At 39.0% G+C, this 18938-nt stretch overlaps 1 pseudogene; it reads right to left on the reverse strand.

The window, feature by feature from the left end:
• LOC125922320 (60S ribosomal protein L4-like) overlaps positions 1 to 18938 on the reverse strand; it is a 36459-nt pseudogene that overhangs the window by 13624 nt on the left and 3897 nt on the right.

Here is an 18938-nt window from a genome sequence, read left to right on the forward strand (position 1 = left end):
GAGTTGCTACACTGCCATCTGAGTAATTGAAGAGAGGGTAGAAGTGCCCGAGAGCAGGAAATAGATGTCCGTGGAAAATAGATAATTTCTGCAGGGTCCCCTGTTCAAGCCTGGCTCCAGGGGGGTTGAAGGGTCCAATGGAAGGTTGGAAATTGTTCTACACTGTCCTTTCTGAGAAAGAGTATAGGGTCTTCCTGCCAGTCCCTGTTCGCAGGGTGGAAATTGTCACTGGACTCTCTGTTTAGGAGTCAAGAGCACTCGCCCCTACCCATCTGTCACACCTGAACACAGAAATTGTTGACCCAGAAGCATGGGTTATCTAGTCATGAATCTGTCAAGGCACCGACAAGTTCTTAGAGTCTGGGAGGTGCAGTGGTATAGCTGTGGAAAGGGTGATATTTGGCATCATAAAGCCCTGAATTTAAATCCTTTCACCACCGCTTAATGGAAATCGTCTTGGAAAAGGTAATGTAATTGGTGTCTCTGTTTCTTAGTGTTCCCATCTGTAAAATGGAGATGATGAGAAAACAGTGGGGCCAATACATGGATAAAAAGATATAATATAAATAAAAGGCTTATTAGTATCATGCCGAGTAAGTATCTCCATAAATTTTAACTGTTAATTCATTTTGCAGTTATATTTATGTTGTCATCCTTTCTATTGTTGTCAGAGGCAGGATGATAAGGGGCAGATTGGGGTATTGGTTCACCAGATAAGGAGCAAATCAAAGGATCTGGGAACCAGTGATGTGTACTAGGACAGAAAGCAACCAGGTCTTGAGAAAAAGATAGAGTATGGAGACCAGAAACTTAAGCTAACACTTAACTTAGTATATTACCAATATTGGTATCCATCATTTACTGATTATCTGCCAAGTGCTACTCTTCTATTGTACTATTATATACAATACTATAGTGTTGTATAATCCTCATATCTACTCTCTGAAAAAGAGAGCATTATTTTCTTATTTGGACTAGTGAGAATAAAGGGCTCAGAACATTTACATAGCAATTGAGAACCCAAGTTCTCATTTCAAGGTCTGTAATTTTTCCATTGCACCCACACTTCAGGTGAATGCTCTTCAGGCCATTGTACATATCTGTGGGTTCTGATCTCTTTTCTACATTTTTCTTTTCTTTATCTTAATGGCTAGGATTTTTGGCCCCTGAGAAAGCTTCAGAAGTCTGCTCCTCCCCTCTATCTCTCTCCTCTCATCTCTTTAATTTCCTGGCTCCTGTTTTATTTTGTGTTATTGGTGGGTCTTATTGTTCCTCTGATTTTATTATGAGCAAAATACTTTGAAGGGGGACTATTTCAGTCAGACATTGTCTTTTCCCCCCCCATTACCTTCGATCAGGTCTTTATTCAAAATTAGCAGTCCAAAATGATTGGACTTTTATGGAATACACAAATTTAAGTTTTTATGCAGCAGGCTTGTTTAGTTCCATGGTGGGCTTCTATTTTTTTCTTTTCTTTTTCATGGCTAAATCTGTTTCTTTTCCAGGCAACTTTGACCATGTCACAACTCATCTGAGCCTTAATGTCTCCACCTACAAATGAAACAATAGATAATAAAGTATCACTGATTGTAATGAGACATGTAAAGTTAGAGCATTTTTCTTGACTGATATTGGAAGCTTTTTTGTAAAAAATTTACATACAAGTTAGCATATAGTGCAACAGTGATTTCAGGAGTAGATTCATTAATACTCCTTACCCATTTAGCCCCCCCCCCACAAACCCACCAGCAACCCTCTGTTTGTTCTCTGTATTTAAGAGTTTCTTATGTTTTTCCCCCTCCCTGTTTTTATATTATTTTTGTTTCCCTTCCCTTGTCTTCATCTGTTTTGTATCTTAAAGTCCTCATATGAGTGAAGTCATATGATAATTTGTCTTTCTCTAATTTCGCTTAGCATAATACCCTCTAGTTCTATCCACATAGTTGCAAATGGCAAGATTTCATACTTTTTGATTGCCGGGTAATACTCCATTGTGTGTGTGTGTGTGTGTGTGTGTGTGTGTGTGTGTGTGTGTATATATATATGGTGTGTATATATATATATATATATATATATATATATATATATATACACCACATCTTCTTTATCCAATCATCCATCGATGGACATTTGTGCTCTTTCCAAATGTCTTTGGCTATTGTCGATAGTGGTGCTATAAACATGGGGGTGCATATGCCCCTTCGAAACAGCATATACCTGTGTCCCTTGGATAAATACCTAGTAGTGCAACTGCTGGGTCTTAGGGTAGTTCTATTTTTAATTTTTTGAGGAACCTCCATATTGTTTTCCAGAGTGGCTGCACCAGTTTGCATTCCCACCAACAAGGCAAAAGAGATCCTCTTTCTCTGCATCCTCGCCATCACCTGTTGTTGCCTGAGTTGTTAATGTTAGCCATTCTGACAGGTGTGAGGTGGTATCTCACTGTGGTTTTGATTTGTATTTCCCTGATGATGAGCGATGTTGAACATTTTTTCATGTGTCGGTTGAAGAAGTGTCTATTCATGTCTTTTGCCCATTTCTTCACTGGATAATTTGTCTTTTGGGTGTTGAGTTTGATAAGTTCTTTATAGATTTTGGATATTAACCCTTTATTGGATATGTCATTTGTGAATATCTTCTCGCATTCCGTTGGTTGCCTTTTAGTTTTGCTGATTGTTTCCTTTGCTGCGCAGAAGCTTTTTATACTGATGAGGTCCCAGTAGTTACTTCACTGTGCAGAAGCTTTTTATACTGATGAGGTCCCAGTAGTTCATTTTTGCTTTTGTTTCCCTTGCCTCTGGAGACGTGTTGAGTAAGAAGTTGCTGTGGCCGAGGCCAAAGAGGTTTTTGCCTGCTTTCTCCTTGAGGATTTTGATGGTTTCCTGTCTTACATTTAGGTCTTTCATCCGTTTTGACTTTTTGTGTATGGTGTAAGAAAGTGGTCTGGGTTCATTCTTCTGCATGTCGCTGTCTGGTTTTCCCAGAACCACTTGCTGAAGAGATAGTCTTTATTCCATTGGATATTCTTTCCTGCTTTGTCAAAGATTAGTTGACCATATGTTTGTGGGCCCATTTCTGGGTTCTCTATTCTATTCCATTGATCCGAGTGTCTGTTTTTGTGCCAGTACCACACTGTCTTGATGATTACAGCTTTGTAGTACAGCTTGAAGTCTGGGATTGTGATATCTCCAGCTTTGTTTTGTTTTTGTTTTTGTTTTTCTCAATATTTCTGTGGCTATTCGAGGTCTTTACTGGTTCCATACAAATTTTAGGATTATTTGTTCTAGCTCTGTGAAGAATGCTGGTGTTATTTTGATAGATATTGTATTGAATATGTAGATTGCTTTGGGTAGTATTGACATTTTAACAATATTTATTCTTCCTATCCAGGAGCATGGAATATTTTTCCATTTTTTGTGTGTGTGTGTCTTCTTCAATTTCTTTCATGAGATTTCTATAGTTTTCAGTGTATAGATTTTTTTCCTCTTTGATTAGATTTATTCCTAGCTATTTTATGGTTTTGGGGACAATTGTAAATGGGACTGATTCCTTGATTTCTCTTTCTGTTGCTTCATTATTGGTGTATAGGAATGCAACCATATTCTGTGCATTGACTTTATATCCTGTGACTTTGCTGAAGTAATGGATCAGTTCTAGCAGTTTTTTGGTGTTCCATATAGAGTATCATGTCATCTGCGAAGAGTGAAAGTTTGACCTCTTCCTGGCTGATTTGGATGACATTTATTTCTTTGTTTTGTCTGATTGCTGAGACTGACTTCCAGTACTATGTTGAATAACAGTGGCAAGAGTGGACATCCTTGTCTTGTTCCTGACCTTAGAGGGAAACCTCTCAGTATTTCCCCATTGAGGAGGCTATTAGCATTGGGTTTTTCATACATGGCTTTCGTGATCTTGAGGTATGCTCCTTCTACCCCTACTTTCTTGAGGGTTTTTATCAAGAAAGGATGTTGTATTTTGTCAAATGCTTTCTCTGTGAGGGAGAATAGGAAGATGGCGGCATAGGAGGATGCTGGGCTCACCGCGGGTCCTGCTGATCACTTAGATTCCACCTACACCTGCCTAAATAACCCAGAAAACCACCAGAAGACTAGCAGAACGGAGTCTCCGGAGCCAAGAGCAGAGGAGAGGCCCACGGAAAAGGGTAGGAAGGGCGGCTAGGCGGTGCGCGCTCCACGGACTGGTGGGAGGGAGCCGGGGCGGAGGGGCGGCCCGCTGGCCAAGCAGAGCCCCTAAGTCTGGCTGGCAAAAGTGGAGGGGCCGAACGGAGTGTGTTCCGACAGCAAGCGCGACTTATCATCTGGGAGGTCATAAGTTAACAGCTCTGCTCAGAAAGTGGGAAGGCTGGAGGACAAAGGGAGGGAGAGTTGCTGAGCCTCAGGACAACAGAGCTCAGTTTGTTGGGGAACAAAGGTGCTCGCCAGCGCCATCTCCCTTGCCCATCCGCCAGCCAAAATCCCAAAGGGAACCAGTTCCTGCCAGGGAACTTGCTCGCTCCTCTGCGCAAACACCCAACGCTGTGCTTCTGCGGAGCCACCCCTCCGGCAGCGGGTCTGACTCCCTCCCGCTGCCACAGGGCCCCTCCTCAAGTGGATCACCTAAGGAGAAGTGAGCTAAGCCTGCCCCTCCTGCCCCTGTGCACCTTGCCTACCCACCCCAGCTAATATGCCAGATCCCCAGCACCACAAGCCTGGCAGTGTGCAAGTAGCCCAGATGGGCCACGCCACCCCACACTGAATCCCGCCCCTAGGAGAGGGGAAGAGAAGGCACACACCAGTCTGACTGTGGCCCCAGCGGTGGGCTGGGGGCAGACATCAGGTCAGAATGCGGCTCTGCCCACCAACTCCAATTATACACCACAGCACAGGGGAAGTGCCCTGCAGGTCCGCACCACTCCAGGGACTATACAAAATGACCAAACGGAAGAATTCCCCTCAGAAGAATCTCCAGGAAATAACAACAGTTAATGAACTGATCAAAAAGGATTTAAATAATATAACAGAAAGTGAATTTAGAATAATAGTCATAAAATTAATCGCTGGGCTTGAAAACAGTATAGAGGACAGCAGAGAATCTCTTGCTACAGAGATCAAGGGATTAAGGAACAGTCAGGAGGAGCTGAAAAACGCTTTAAACGAAATGCAAAACAAAATGGAAACGACAACGGCTCGGATTGAAGAGGCAGAGGAGAGAATAGGTGAACTAGAAGATAAAGTTATGGAAAAAGAGGAAGCTGAGAGAAAGAGAGATAAAAAAATCCAGGAGTATGAGGGGAAAATTAGAGAACTAAGTGATACACTAAAAAGAAATAATATACGTATAATTGGTATCCCAGAGGAGGAAGAGAGAGGGAAAGGTGCTGAGGGGTACTTGAAGAAATAATAGCCGAGAACTTCCCTGAACTGGGGAAGGAAAAAGGCATTGAAATCCAAGAGGCACAGAGAACTCCCTTCAGACGTAACTTGAATCGATCTTCTGCACGACATATCATAGTGAAACTGGCAAAATACAAGGATAAAGAGAAAATTCTGAAAGCAGCAAGGGATAAACGTGCCCTCACATATAAAGGGAGACCTATAAGACTCGTGACTGATCTCTTTTGAAACTTGGCAGGCCAGAAAGGACTGGCACGAGATCTTCAATGTGCTGAACAGAAAAAATATGCAGCCGAGAATCCTTTATCCAGCAAGTCTGTCATTTAGAATAGAAGGAGAGATAAAGGTCTTCCCAAACAAAGAAAAACTGAAGGAATTTGTCACCGCTAAACCAGCCCTACAAGAGATCCTAAGGGGGATCCTGTGAGACAAAGTACCAGAGACATCACTACAAGCATAAAACATACAGACATCACAATGACTCTAAACCCGTATCTTTCTATAATAACACTGAATGTAAATGGATTAAATGCGCCAACCAAAAGACATAGGGTATCAGAATGGATAAAAAAACAAAACCCATCTATTTGCTGTCTACAAGAGACTCATTTTAGATCTGAGGACACCTTTAGATTGAGAGTGAGGGGATGGAGAGCTATTTATCATGCTACTGGAAGCCGAAAGAAAGCTGGAGTAGCCATACTTATATCAGACAAACTAGACTTTAAATTAAAGGCTGTAACAAGAGATGAAGAAGGGCATTATATAATAATTACAGGGTCTATCCACCAGGAAGAGCTAACAATTATAAATGTCTATGCGCCGAATACCGGAGCCCCCAAGTATATAAAACAATTACTCATAAACATAAGCAACCTTATTGATACAAATGTGGTCATTGCAGGGGACTTTAACACTCCACTTACAGAAATGGATAGATCATCTAGACACATGGTCAATAAAGAAACAAGGGCCCTGAATGATACATTGGATCAGATGGACTTGACAGATATATTTAGAACTCTGCATCCCAAAGCAACAGAATATACTTTCTTCTCAAGTGCACATGGAACATTCTCCAAGATAGATCATATCCTGGGTCACAAAACAGCCCTTCATAAGTATACAAGAATTGAAATTATACCATGCATACTTTCAGACCACAATGCTATGAAGCTTGAAATCAACCACAGGAAAAAGTCTGGAAAACCTCCAAAAGCATGGAGGTTAAAGAACACCCTACTAACGAATGAGTGGGTCAACCAGGCAAGTAGAGAAGAAATTAAAAAATATATGGAAACAAACAAAAATGAAAATACAACAATCCAAATGCTTTGGGATGCAGCGAAGGCAGTCCTGAGAGGAAAATACATCGCAATCCAGGCCTATCTCAAGAAACAAGAAAGATCCCAAATACAAAATCTAACAGCACACCTAGAGGAAATAGAAGCAGAACAGCAAAGGCAGCCTAAACCCAGCAGAAGAAGAGAAATAATAAAGATCAGAGCAGAAATAAACAATATAGAATCTAAAAAAACTGTAGAGCAGATCAACGAAACCAAGAGTTGGTTTTTTGAAAAAATAAACAAAATTGACAAACCTCTAGCCAGGCTTCTCAAAAAGAAAAGGGAGATGACCCAAATAGATAAAATCATGAATGAAAATGGAATGATTACAACCAATCCCTCAGAGATACAAACAATTGTCAGGGAATACTATGAAAAATTATATGCCAACAAATTGGACAACCTGGAAGAAATGGACAAATTCCTAAACACCCACACTCTTCCAAAACTCAATCAGGAGGAAATAGAAAGCTTGAACAGACCCATAACCAGTGAAGAAATTGAATCGGTTATCAAAAATCTCCCAACAATAAGAGTCCAGGACCAGATGGCTTCCCAGGGGAGTTCTACCAGACGTTTAAAGCAGAGATAATACCTATCCTTCTCAAACTATTCCAAGAAATAGAAAGGGAAGGAAAACTTCCAGACTCATTCTATGAAGCCAGTATTACTTTGATTCCTAAACCAGACAGAGACCCAGTAAAAAAAAGAGAACTACAGGCCAATATCCCTGATGAATATGGATGCAAAAATTCTCAATAAGGTACTAGCAAATCGAATTCAACGGCATATAAAAAGAATTATTCACCATGATCAAGTGGGATTCATTCCTAGGATGCAGGGCTGGTTCAACATTCGCAAATCAATCAACGTGATACATCACATTAATAAAAGAAAAGATAAGAACCATATGATCCTGTCAATTGATGCAGAAAAGGCCTTTGACAAAATCCAGCACGCTTTCTTAATAAAAACCCTTGAGAAAGTCGGGATAGAAGGAACGTACTAACATCATAAAAGCCATTTATGAAAAGCCCACAGCTAACATCATCCTCAATGGGGAAAAACTGAGAGCTTTTTCCCTGAGATCAGGAACACGACAGGGATGCCCACTCTCACCGCTGTTGTTTAACGTAGTGTTGGAAGTTCTAGCGTTAGCAATCAGACAACAAAAGGAAATCAAAGGCATCAAAATTGGCAAAGATGAAGTCAAGCTTTCACTTTTTGCAGATGACATGATACTATACATGGAAAATCCGACAGACTCCACCAAAAGTCCGCTAAAACTGATACATGAATTCAGCAAAGTTGAAGGATACAAAATCAACGTACAGAAATCAGTTGCATTCTTATACACTAACAATGAAGCATCAGAAAGACAAATAAAGAAACTGATCCCATTCACAATTGCACCAAGAAGCATAAAATACCTAGGAATAAATCTAACCAAAGATGTAAAAGATCTGTATGCTGAAAACTATAGAAAGCTTATGAAGGTAATTGAAGAAGATATAAAGAAATGGAAAGACATTCCCTGCTCATGGATTGGAAGAATAAATATTGTCAAAATGTCAATACTACCCAAAGCTATCTACACATTCAATGCAATCCCAATCAAAATTGCACCAGCATTCTTCTTGAAACTAGAACAAGCAATTCTAAAATTCATATGGAACCACAAAAGGCCCCGAATAGCCAAAGTAATTTTGAAGAAGAAGACCAAAGCAGGAGGCATCACAATCCCAGACTTTAGCCTCTACTACAAAGCTGTCATCATCAAGACAGCATGGTATTGGCACAAAAACAGACACATAGACCAATGGAATAGAATAGAAACCCCAGAACTAGACCCACGAAGTTAGTATGGCCAACTAATCTTTGACAAAGCAGGAAAGAACATCCAATGGAAAAAAGACAGTCTCTTTAACAAATGGTGCTGGGAGAACTGGACAGCAACATGCAGAAGGTTGAAACTAGACCAGTTTCTCACACCATTCACAAAAATAAACTCAAAATGGATAAAGGACCTGAATGCAAGACAGGAAACCATCAAAACCCTAGAGGAAAAAGCAGGAAAAGACCTCTCTGACCTCAGCCGTAGCATTGTCTTACTTGACACATCCCCAAAGGCAAGGGAATTAAAAGCAAAAATGAATTACTGGGACCTTATGAAGATAAAAATCTGCACAGCAAAGGAAACAACCAACAAAACTAAAAGGCAACCAACGGAATGGGAAAAGATATTTGCAAATGACATATTGGACAAAGGGCTAGTATCCAAAATCTATAAAGAGCTCACCAAACTCCACACCCGAAAAACAAATAACCCAGTGAAGAAATGGGCAGAAAACATGAATAGACACTTCTCTAAAGAAGACATCTGGATGGCCAACAGGCACATGAAAAGATGCTCAGCCTCGCTCCTTATCAGGGAAATACAAATCAAAACCACACTCAGATATCACCTCATGCCAGTCAGAGTGGCCAAAATGAATAAATCAGGAGACTATAGATGCTGGAGAGGATGTGGAGAAACGGGAACCCTCTTGTACTGTTGGTGGGAATGCAAATTGGTGCAGCCACTCTGGAAAGCAGTGTGGAGGTTCCTCAGAAAATTAAAAATAGACCTACCTTATGACCCAGCAATAGCACTGCTAGGAATTTACCCAAGGGATACAGGAGTACTGATGCATAGGGGCACTTGTACCCCAATGTTTATAGCAGCACTCTCAACAATAGCCAAATGATGGAAAGAGCCTAAATGTCCATCAGCTGATGAATGGATAAAGAAATTGTGGTTTATATACACAATGGAGTACTACATGGCAATGAGAAAGAACGAAATATGGCCCTTTGTAGCAACGTGGATGGAACTGGAGAGTGTGATGCTAAGTGAAATAAGCCATACAGAGAAAGACAGATGCCATATGTTTTCACTCTTATGTGGATCCTGAGAAACTTAACAGAATCCCATGGGGGAGGGGAAGGAAAAAAAAAAGGTTAGAGTGGGAGAGAGCCAAAGCATAAGAGACTGTTAAAAACTGAGAACAAACTGAGGGTTGATGAGGGGTGGGAGGGAGGGGAGGGTGGGTGATGGGTATTGAGGAGGGCACCTTTTGGGATGAGCACTGGGTGTTGTATGGAAACCAATTTGACAATAAATTTCATATATTGAAAAAAAATGCTTTCTCTGCATCTATTAAGAGGATCATATGGTTCTTGTTCTTTCTTTTATTGATGTGATGAATCACAGATATTGAACCAGCCCTGCATTCCAAGTGTAAATCCCACTTGGTCGTGGTGAATAACTTTTTTAATGTATTGTTGGAGCTGGTTGGCTAATATCTTGTTAAGGATTTTTGCATCCATGTTCATCAGGGAAATTGGTCTATAGTTCTCCTTTTTTGTGGGGTCTCTGTCTGTTTTTGGAATCAAGGTAATGCTGGCTTCATAGAAAAAGTTTGGAAGTTTTCCTTCCATATCTATTTTTTGGAACACCTTCAAGAGAATAGGTGCTTAGTCTTCCTTAAACATTTGGTAGAATTCCCCTGGAAAGCCATCTGGCCCTGGACTCTTGTTTTTTGGCAGATTTTTGATTGCTAATTTGATTTCTTTCCTGGTTATGGGTCTGTTCAAATTTTCTCTTTCTTCCTGTTTCAGTTTTGGTAGTGTATGTTTCTAGGAATTTGTCCATTTCTTCCAGATTGCCCATTTTATTGGCATATAATTGCTCATAATATTCTCTTATTATTTTCATTTCTGCTGTGTTGGTTGTGATCTCTCCTCTTTCATTCTTGATTTTATTTTTTGGGGGCCTTTCCTTTTTCTTTTTTATCAAAGTGGCTAGTGGTTTATCAATTTTGTTAATTCTTTCAAAGAACCAGCTTCTGGTTTCATTGATCTGTTCTACTTTTTTTTTTTTTTTTTTTTTTTTTTGGTTTCGATAGCATTAATTTCTGGTCTATTCTTTGTTATTTCCTGTCTTCTGCTGGTTTGGGGTTTTATTTGCTGTTCTTTTTCCAGCTCCATAAGGCATAAGGTTAGGTTGTGTATCTGAGATCTTTCTTCCTTCTTTAGGAAGGCCTGGATTGCTATATACTTTCCTCTCATGACTGCCTTTGCTGTGCCCCAGAGGTTTTGGGCTATGGTATTATCATTTTCATTGACTTCCATATACTTTTTAATTTCCTCTTTAACTTCTTGGTTAGCCCATTCATTCTTTAGTAGGATGTTATTCAGTCTCCAAGTATTTGTTACCTTTCCAAATTTTTTCTTGTGGTTGATTTCGAGTTTCATAGCGTTGTGGTCTGAAATTATGCACAGTATGATCTCGATCTTTTTGTATTTACTTAGGGCTAATTTATGTCCCAGTATATCATCTATACTGAAGAACGTTCCATGTGTACTGGAGAAGAATGTATGTTCTGCTGCTTTAGGATGAAATGTTCTGAATATATCTGTTAAGTCTATCTGGTCCAGTGTGTCATTCAAAGCCATTGTTTCCTTGTTGATTTTCTGTTTAGATAATCTGTCTATTGTTGTAAGTGGGGTGTTGAAGTCCCCTACTATTATGGTATTATTATCAATGAGTTTTTTTATGTTTGTGATTAACTGATTCATACATTTGGGTTCTTTCACATTTGGTGCATAAATGTTTATAATTGTTAGGTCTTGGTGGATAGCCCCTTAATTATGATATAATACCCTTCTTCATCTCTTATTACAGTCTTTATTTTAAAGTCTAGATTGTCTGATTTAAGTACGGCTACTCCAGCTTTCTTTTGTCGACCATTGACATGATAGATGGTTCTCCATCCCTTTACTTTCAGTCTGAAGGTGTCGTTTAGGTCTAAAGTGGATCTTTTGTAAACAGCATATAGATGGATCTTATTTTCTTATCCATTCTGTTATCCTATGTCTTTTTATTAGAGCCCTTAGTTCATTGATGTTTAGAATGAGTACTGAAAGATACAAATTTATTGTCATTATGTTGCCTGTAGAGTTTGAGTTTCTGGTGGTGTTCTCTGGTCTTTTCTAGTCGTTGTTGCTTTTGGTCTGCCTCTCTCTCTCTCTTTTTGCCTTTTCTCCCCCAAGAGAGCCCCCTTACAATTTCTTGCAGGGCTGGTTTAGTAGTCAATTAACTCCTTTTTGTTTGTCTGGGAAGCTTTTTCTCTCTCCAGCTTTGCTAGATAAGCAATTCTTGGGTACATATTTTTCTGATTCAGCACATTGAATATATCCTGCCACTCCATTTTGGCTTGCCAAATTTCTGTGGATAGGTCTGCTGCAAACCCGATCTGTCTTCCCCTGTATGTTAAGGACGTTATCTTCCCTTGCTGCTTTCATGATTCTTTTCTTGCCTGAGTATTTTGTGAATTTGACTATGATAGGCCTTGCTGATGGTTGGTTTTTGTTGAATCTAATAGGAGTCCTCTGTGCTTCCTGTCTTTCCCCAGGTTAGGAAAGTTTTCTGCTATGATTTGTTCTCATAAACCTTCTACCCCTTTTTCTCTCTCTTCATCTTCTGGGATCCCTATGATTCTGATATTGTTCCTTTTTAGTGAGTCACTTAGTTCTCCAATTCTTAAATTGGGCTCTTTTGTCTTAGTCCTCCTTTTTTTCTGCTTCATTATTCTCCATAAGTTTGTCCTCTATAGCGCTGCTTTGCTGCTCTGCCTCATCCATCCTTCCCGCCATGGCAACATTCAAGATTGCAGGTCTGTTATAGCATTTTTTAAATTTCATCCTGACTAACTTTTACTTCTTTTATCTCCACAGAAAGGGATTCTAATCTGTTTTCAAGACTAGTTAGTATTCTTATTATTGTGATTCTAAATTCTGGTTCAGACATCTTGCTTGTATCTGTGTTGATTAAGTCCCTGGCTGTCATTTCTTCCTGCTCTTTCTTTCGGGGTGAATTCCTTCCTTTCATCATTTTGAAGGAAGAAAGAAATTAATAAGTTAAAAAAATTAAAATTAAAAATTTTAAAACAACACACACACAAAAATCAAATGATGCTAGATCCTAGGTGTGTTTTGGTCTGGTTGTTGAAAGGGGCTTACTAGATTAGAGAAAAAAGAGAAAGATAAGAAAAGACAAAAAAAAAAAAAGAAAAAGAAGAAAAGGAAAAAAAAGGAAAACATTTGAAAATTTGAAAAAATGTATGCAATGAAATAGAATAAAATTAAATGATGGAAGCAAAATATAATTTGAAAAATTTACAAAGAAGTAAAAATATATTAGAAAAAATTAAAGAAAAATGTTTTTAATAATAATTGAAAATAAAAATAATTTTTTCTCTTTCTGTATTCAAGAAAAAGAAAAGAAACAAAAAAGAAAAAAATTGAATAAATGGACCAGTGAACAGACTGAGATACAACTGAAATTACCTTGTTTTCCCCTAGCAGTCAAAGTATGAAGCACTTTATAGTCCGTAAACTAAGCAGGCAGAGAGACTTGTGGTGTTCCTGAAGAGCGAGGTTGTTCCAGTTGGGTGGGGCCTAGTGTAATGTCCATTATCCACTAGATGGCGCTGCTTAATTTACTGGGGTGGATTGTTGTGGTACTTGTGAGTATGCGCATGTGTGGGAGGGGTGAAAATGGCACCACCCAGCTACCCAGTCTCTAGTATGGGAACTCTGTTCTTCCCTATCAGCAATCATGCACCCATCCTTTGTCTCTGGCTTCCATCCACTCCCTACTTGTACCCTGTCCATGACCAAGCTATCAGATTGCCAGGCAGCACCTCCCTCCTGAATTTTATCTTGGATGCGGATGTGTTTCCCAACCCCTCACTTCTGAGAAACTGCGTCTTTGACCCACTCAGACCTTCGGGGGAGGGTCTCACCAAGCAATGGCCAGGTGCCAGCCTCACCCAGGAACATTTGCAGGACTGTGCTGCTGCTAATTCCCAGAGACTGTGGCTGGGTGCCAGCCTGCCCCAGAAAAAGGTGATGCGATTGCGTAGCAGCAGCCTTTCAGGGATTATGGAAAACCACAACATACATCTGGTGCCAGGCTTCACCCTTAACGTCTTTGTTCCAGAACCAGCAAATGTGGTTGTTCTCTGGGGTCTGCTGTGACCTTTGCCTGTGGGATGGCCACACAGCCTCTACCAAATGTCCTTCCAGCAGGGGAACCACCTCTGCCTGTGTGGTCCAAGGACCCCAAGGACTTCACTCTCTGCTTCTGGGGATTCACCGTTCCCACCAGAGCTCCACCAGGTGTCAAGCTGTGGAGTTTTAGACTCTGCACTCCCCTGTTTATAGAGTCTTAATGGAATTTAAACCCTCTCCTTTCTCCTTTTGCCCTGTTTTGTTCAGTCCTTGTGGCTGTTTCCACTTTTTCCACTTTCTCTCCAGCTGCTTTTGGGTGCTTTTCCCATACTCTCCCCTCATCTCTGTTCTCTCTCCACAAGCAAAAACAGCTCCCTGCCCTCCCTCCGCAGCTTCTGTCTCCCCCAGTTCACCTCTCCATGCCATGTACCTGCTGAGTTCTGTGGTCAGATTGTGCAGATTGTTGTGTTAATCCTCAAACAGTTTTCTAGGTGTGCAGGATGGTTTAGTGTTGATCTGGCTGTATTTCATGGATGAGAGATGCAAAACAAACTTCCATGCTGTTCTGCCATCTTGGCCCCTCTCCCATGGTGGGTTTCTTTTCTGCAGGCTTCCTCTATGCTTCTGGTTTCTTGGTAGCTGCAGGCTTTTTTCCTGCCAAAGGTTTCTTTTTCCTTTTTTTTTAAATTTTTTCCCAAAATTTATTCAAGTTATAACCTATAGTGTAGTATTGGTTTTAAGAGTAGAATTTAGTGATTAATCACATATAACACCCAGTGCTTATCCCACAAGTGCCCTTTTTAATGCCTATCACCCATTTAGCCCATTCCGTACCCACCTCCCTACAGCAATCCTTAGTTTGTTCTCTCTAGTTAAGAGTTTCTTATCATTTGTCTCCCTCTCTGTTTTTATTTTTCCTTCCCTTCCCCTATATTCATCTGTTTTGTTTCTTAAATTCCACATATGAGTGAAATCACATGATATTTGTCTTTCTCTGATTGACTTATTTCACTTAGCATAATACACTTTAGTTCCATCCACATTGTTGCAAATGACAAGATTTCATTCTTTTTGATCACCAAGTAATATTCCATTGTGTGTGTGTGTGCGCGTGTGTGTGTGTGAGTGTGTGTGCATGCCATATCTTCTTTATCCATTAACCAGTCAAAGAACATTTGGGTTCTTTCCATAACTTGGCTATTGTTGATAGTGCTGCTATTAACATTGGGGTGCATGTGTCCATTGAAATCAGTATTTTTGTATCCTTTCAATTAATACTTAGTAGTGCAATTCCTAGGTCATATGGTAGTTCTATTTTTAACTTTTATAGAGCCTCCATATTGTTTTCCAGAATGGCTGCACCAGTTTGCATTCCTACCAACAGTATGAGAGGTTTCCTTTTTCTCTGCATCCTTGGTAACATCTCTTATTTCCTGAGTTGTTAATTTTAGCCATTCTGACAGGTATGACATGGTATCTCATTGTGGTTTTGTTTTGTTTTGTTTGTTTGTTTGTTTGTTTTATTTTTTAGAGAGAGAGAGATCAAGAGCAAGTGAGCAAGCAGAGGGGAGAGGCAGGGTAGAGGGGAGAGAGAATCCTATGGCCATGGGATCATGCCCTGAGCCAAAATCAATAGTTGGACATTCAAGTGACTGAGCCACTCAGGTGACCCCTCACTGTGATTTCGATTTGTGTTTCCCTGATATTGAGTGCCATTGAGAATTTTTTTCATGTATCTTTTTCATGTAGCCATTTTTCATGTAGCCTTTTGTATGTCGTCTTTGGAGAAATGTCTGTTCATGTCTTGTGCCCATTTCTTAACTGGATTATTTATTTTTTGGGTGTTGAGTTTGATAAGTTATTTATAGATTTTGGGTACTAGCCCTTTATCTGGTATATCATTTGCAAATATTTTATTCCATTCTGTAGGCTGCCTTCTAGTTTTGTTGATTGTTTCCTTCACTGTGCAGAAGGTTTTTGTCTTGATGAAGTCCCAATAGTTCATTTTTGCTTTTGTTTCCCTTGCCTCCAGTGACATGTCTAATAAGAAGATGCTGCAGCCGAGGTCAGAGGGGTTGCTGCCTGTGTTCTCCCTTGGGGATTTTAATGGTTTCCTGTCTCACATGTAGGTCTTTCATTATTTTGAATTTATTGTTGTGTATAGGTAAGAAGGTTGTCCAGTTTCATTGTTTTGCATGCCACCGTCCAGTTTCCCCAGCACCATTTGTTGAAGATACTGTCTTTTTTCCATTGGATATTCTTTCCTGCTTTGTCAAATATTAATTGGCCATATAGTTGTGGGTTCATTTCTGGGGTCTCTATTTTGTTCCATTGATCTAAGTGTCTATTTTTGTGTCAGTACCATACTGTCCTGTGATTAAAGCTTTGCAATACAGTTTGAAGTCTGGAATTGTGATGCCTCCCTCTTTGTTTATCTTTTTCAAAATCACTTTTAGGGTCTTTTCTAATTTCATGCAAATTTTGGGATTGTTTGTTCTGGCTCTGTGAAGAATGCTGGTGTTATTTTGATAGAGATTGCATTGAATGTGTAGATTGCTTTGGGTAGTATAGACATTTTAACAATATTTGCTCTTCTAATCCATGAGCATGGACTATTTTTCCATTTCTTTGTGTCTTCTTTAATTTCTTTCATAAGTGTTCTGCAGTTTTCAGAGCACAGATCTTTTACCTCTTTCGTTATGTTTATTCCTAGGTATCTTATGGTTTTTGGTGCAATTGTAAATGGGATCAATTCCCTGATTTCTTTTCTGCTGTTTCATTATTGGTGTATAGAAATGCAACAGGTTTCCTTACATTGATTTCATATCCTGAACTTTGATAAATTCGTATGTTAGTTCTAGCAATTTTTTGGTGTAGTCTTTTGGGTTTTCCACATAGATTATCATGTTATCTACAAAGAGTGAAAGTTTGATTTACTTCTTGCCAATTTGGATGCTTTTTATTTCTTTTTGTTTTCTGATTGCTGAGGCTACGACTTCCATTACTATGTTAAATAGTAATGGTGAGAGTGGACACCATTGTCATATTCCTGATCTTAGGGGGAAATGTTCTCAGTGTTTCCTTATTGAGGATGATATTAGCTGTGGGTCTTTTATTTATGGCCTTTATGATACTGAGGTATGGTTCCATCTATTCCTACTTTGTTGAAGGTTTTTATCAAGAATGGATGCTGTATCTTGTCAAATGCCTTTTCTGTATCAATTGAAATAATCATATGATTCTTATCCTTTCTTTTATTAAGGTGGTGTATTATGGTGATTGATTTGTGAATATTGAACCAACCCTGTAGCCCAGGAATAAATTCCAGTTGATCATGGTTAATAATTGTTTTAAGTACTGTTAGATTTGATTTGCTAGTATCTTGTGCAGATTTTTTTCCATCCAGATTCATCAGGGATATTCATCTATAACTCTCCTTCTTAGTGGAGTCTTTGGTTTTGGAATTAAGGTAATGCTGGCCTCACAGGATGAATTTGGCAGCTTTCCTTCCATTTCTATTTGTTGGAACAATTTCAGAAGAATGGGTATTAATTCTGCTTTAAATGTCTGGTAGAATTCCCCTGGGAAGCCATCTGGCCCTAGACTCTTATTTGTTGGGAGATTTTTGATTACTGATTCAATTTCTTTACTGGTTATGGGTCTGTTCAAATTTTCTGTTTCTTCCTCTTTCAGTTTTGGTAGTTTCTAATCTTTCTTGGAATTTATCCACTTCTAGATTGCCCAATTTATTGGTATATAATTGCTGATAATATTCTATTATAATTGTATTTCCATGGTGTTTGTTATAATCTCTTCTCTTTCATTCATGATCTTACTTATTTGAGTCCTTTCTCTTTCTTTTTAATAACTCTGACTAGGGGCTTATCATTTTTGTCAATTCTTATAAAGAACAAGCTCCTAGTTTTGTTGATCTACTATTTTTTAAAATTTCTATATCATTTGTATATGCTCTCATTTTTATTTCCCATTTTCTTCTGGTTTTAGGTTTATTTACTCTTCTTTTTCCAGCTCCTTTAGGTTTAAGGTTAGGGTGTGTATTTGAGACCTTTCTTGCTTCTTGATATAGGCCTTTTTGCTGTATACTTCCTTCTTTTACCCTCCTTTGCTCCATCCCAAAGGTTTTGGATTGTCATGTTTTCATTTTCATTTGCTTACATTTATTATTTTAATTTCTTATTTAATTTACTGGTTAGCCCATCACAGTTAGTAGGATGTTCTTTAATCTCCATGTATTTGTGGTCTGTCCAGTTTTGTTTGTTTGTTTGTTTGTTTTTGTGTTTGACTTCAAGTTTCATAGCATTGTAGTCTGAAAATATGCATGATATTATCTCAATCTTTTTGTCCTGGTTAAGGCCTGATTTGTGACCCAGTGTATGATCTATTCTGGAGAAGGTTCCACGTGTACTTTAAAAGAATGTGTAGTCTGCTGCTTTAGAATTAAATGCTCTGAATATATGTTAGCTCCATCTGGTCCGGTGTATCACTCAAAGCCATTGTTTCCTTGCTTATCTTCTGCTTAGATGATCTGTCTATTGTTGTAAGTGGGTGTTAAAGTCCCCTAGTATTATTCTATTACTATCAATGAGTTTCTTTGTTAATTTATTCGTATATTTGGGTGCTTCCAAGTTTGGCACATAAATATTTACAATTATTATATCTTCTTGCTGGATAGACCCCTTTATTATGTTATAGTGCCCTTCATCTCTTATTACAATCTTTGGTTTAAAATTTAGTTTGTCTGATATAAGTATGGTTACTCAGTTTTTTTTTTTTTGTTTTTTGTGTTTTTTGTGATGTCCATTGACATGATAAATTGTTCTCCATCTCGTCACGTTCATCTGGAAGTGTCTTTGGGTCTCATGTGAATCTTTTATAAGCAGCATATCAATGGATCTTGTTTTTTTATGCATTATGATACCTTATGTCTTTTGATTGGAGTATTTGGTCTATTTACATTCAGAGTAATTATTGATCAGTATGAATTTGGTGCCATCGTATTACCTATAAAGTTGCTGTGCTTGTAGATTGTCTCCATTCCTTTCTAGTCTTTGTTGGTTTTGGTCTCTCTTTCCTGATCAAAGTGTCCACTTTAATATTTATTGCAGAGCTGGTCTAGTGTTTA

Source organism: Panthera uncia, chromosome B1 (genome assembly GCF_023721935.1).
Source record: "Panthera uncia isolate 11264 chromosome B1, Puncia_PCG_1.0, whole genome shotgun sequence".
In the NCBI taxonomy this organism is placed as follows: Eukaryota; Metazoa; Chordata; class Mammalia; order Carnivora; family Felidae; genus Panthera; species Panthera uncia.